The sequence below is a fragment of the Pyxicephalus adspersus genome, unplaced genomic scaffold, assembly GCF_032062135.1.
Source record: "Pyxicephalus adspersus unplaced genomic scaffold, UCB_Pads_2.0 Sca3610, whole genome shotgun sequence".
Lineage (NCBI taxonomy): Eukaryota > Metazoa > Chordata > Amphibia > Anura > Pyxicephalidae > Pyxicephalus > Pyxicephalus adspersus.
Genome location: NW_027320615.1, coordinates 1 through 2817, shown reverse-complemented (window position 1 = coordinate 2817; position 2817 = coordinate 1). Strand labels below are relative to the sequence as shown.

Sequence of the window (2817 nt, the reverse complement as noted above, 5' to 3'; positions counted from 1 at the left end):
GTGTCCCCAAACTAGTGCAAAACCACCTATAAATAAGAAATTTATTACCTCCTATACCACCATAGGGTACCCCAATAAAAGTAGATAAAATTTACTCCAGGAATTAATGCTTCTGATCTGGAAGCATTGTTCTCCATTGTATTCTGGGTTTCCCTCTTTTGTCCCCTTCCTCATATATTGTCAGATATAATTGTGCCCCCTTTAGGAGTCGCAAATTTCAGGCCAGCGGGATCCCCTTTTAAAGTTTGCCTTAGAAAAACATTACTGTTAACATTGCTGCCATTTTCCTTTATTAGCCCACTGTGCCTGCCAGAAATATGATTGTTTTTTCTGTCTAGTGATTCAGGTGCCCTCTTGCCAAAGGGCACATATTGGCTACAAACTGTTTTTTGGCACCATGGAAGAGGCCTACCAAGGATCCATATTTACCCAACCCTTGCCAAAGCAGGCATGGCATAACAACCTTCAACTCACTATCTTGAAAATTGACTTCTAGGCTTCTAGGATGTAAACTTAATTGATAAAAACGTAGGAAAATATTCTCTTTAGATCTGTTGCCCCTTATTTATGTAGTGCAGTAAATGTGCCAAATCCCTATGGGTAAAAGCGTGCCTAGAACACCACATAGACCAGTCCAAGATTGTCTCCTAATTACATGAATCAAGACCTTTCAAAAAGAAAAAAATAAAACGTGAAGCTGATGCTAACACATGGGGATGAGCATATCGTACTTATCCAAGATAAGATTCAATATTGCCCCTGATCCTTTAATGGGACCCTCAAGTGCCTTGAAACCAAAGGCACACAGCATGCTCTATCCCTCTAAACTATTGGTGAATAAAATTAAGGAAGGGGAAGAAAGCGAGGCTTGTATGAGGCAACTTCAATCAATGTGTTTTACTAATTGATGAGCTATTCAAATCAACATGGTCCATCAGTGCTCAAAGAACACATCAATTCTTACAACACCACTTTACAATGTCATTGAAATATATCAATTTTTTGATTGTTTGATTAAGTTTGTCTCAATAACCCCACGCGTTTCGCTAACTGGCTTTCTCAGGAGATTTTATGGAGACTCACAATGTTGGTGTTTTCATGATTGGTTAAGGTAGGAGGTGAACAAATAGGAAAGGTGAAGAGTAGGTGCTGTGACTGCCAAGAGATGATGGTAAAGTATGTTCCACTTCAGTATTCAGGTTTAAAGAATGAAACTGAATAGGTGTAGACTCCAACATTTTTCTGTTATAATGGTTAGGGTGAGGTTAAATAATTGCCTATTCTCAGCCAGAGTAGGAATAATGAAAAGTCCACCAAGTTCTTTGATACCCCGCATGCATCTATCTATCTATCTATCTCAGTGTAATGCATTACTGTATTTTAGAATTGACTGCAATTCTTTTACCTCTCTCTGTATGAATGTCCTACAAAAATATACCCCTCCCCCCAAGCACATTTTCTATTGGATACCACTAATCCAAACAGAACTCATAGGCCTCGTTTACAACCAGAGCATGGTGTTCATTTTCTGCTAAAAGCTACCCCAAGCTTTACCCCAAGCTTCACTGGTAAATATATAATGGGCCTGATTTATTAAAGCTCTTCCAAGCTAGAGAAGATTGACTATTATAGGTGAAAATGGGGAATCCAGCAAACCTGGAATGTTTATCTTTAAAATAATTTTTATTATTAGTTATTATTAGTTGGCAAATGTTTTAAATCCTGGACAAGATTTATTCCAGGTTTGTTGGATGATCCAGGTTCTCCCATGATAAGCTATGAAGAGCCCTCTTAAGTCATGAACATGACTTATTTTCTTCTAACATAGAGAGGTAAATAGCATATTTTTGTCCAGGATCTGTGGGCTTTGGATACATAGAGCAGAATGTTTGTATAAGGGAAGGAATACATTGGATACAACAACATAAAATATTCAAGGAAGCAATTTATAATTACAATACTGATAAATAATGTCCTTAACCAACTCAAATCTGGCAGCTAGCTCAATAACCAGTCCCACCAGGAGGATGAACTAACATCCTTCTTGATAATATTAGCAATTTCATGTAACGCTTGAATATGGGCCTGGATTGATCTGGAGTGGTCAGATAAATTAAAACAACACATTCCTTTAAAATCTTCATCGGGTGTAGGTACAGCAACAACACATGTTTTTATAAGATCCCGTGGGCTCTGTAAGTCTTTAAGGCACAATGAGCTAACATTTAAGGCATTTGCCATTCTGACTATACTATTTTGTTCAGAATGAAAGGGATCGGGAGCAAAAGGATCTTGCTCCTGAGCTCTTTTGAGATATCCCAATAACACACACGCACACAGTATGGTTTTAGGAATATACTCTAATGTTTACTTAAGAAGGTGGTCTTTTTATACAGATAATTATAGAAGGAGTGGTCTTTTAGTTACATACAGCTATTTAAGTTTTAGCCATACATAATGCTATTTGACACATTGTAAGGAAAACAGGACATACATCGTATCTCAAAGAATGTACAATTTCTGACATTTGTTCACATTTAAACTGCGTAGACAGGACAGGAAATACAACAATACCTTACAGGAACATGTATGGCTCAAGCTAGATTGGCTATCTTAACCCTTCAACCCCCAACGGTGTAAAAAGCCTACAGCACCTGGTATTCCCAGGTGGTCCCCCATTCAAGTACTAACCAGGCCCAGCCCTACTTAGCATCCGAGATCAGACAATATCAGGTGCATTCAGGGTGGTGTGGCCGTAGGCAGTGGCTAGGCTCTCCCTTGGGGCTAGCTGGCTGGGGGCAGTTGTGCGTTCCCTTT

The 2817-nt window shown here is 38.8% G+C and overlaps 1 pseudogene; it reads right to left on the bottom strand.

Annotated features, from left to right (window-relative positions):
* Positions 1 to 2642: 2642 nt before the first annotated feature.
* On the bottom strand, positions 2643 to 2761 carry LOC140321420 (5S ribosomal RNA; annotated as a pseudogene).
* Positions 2762 to 2817: the final 56 nt, after the last annotated feature.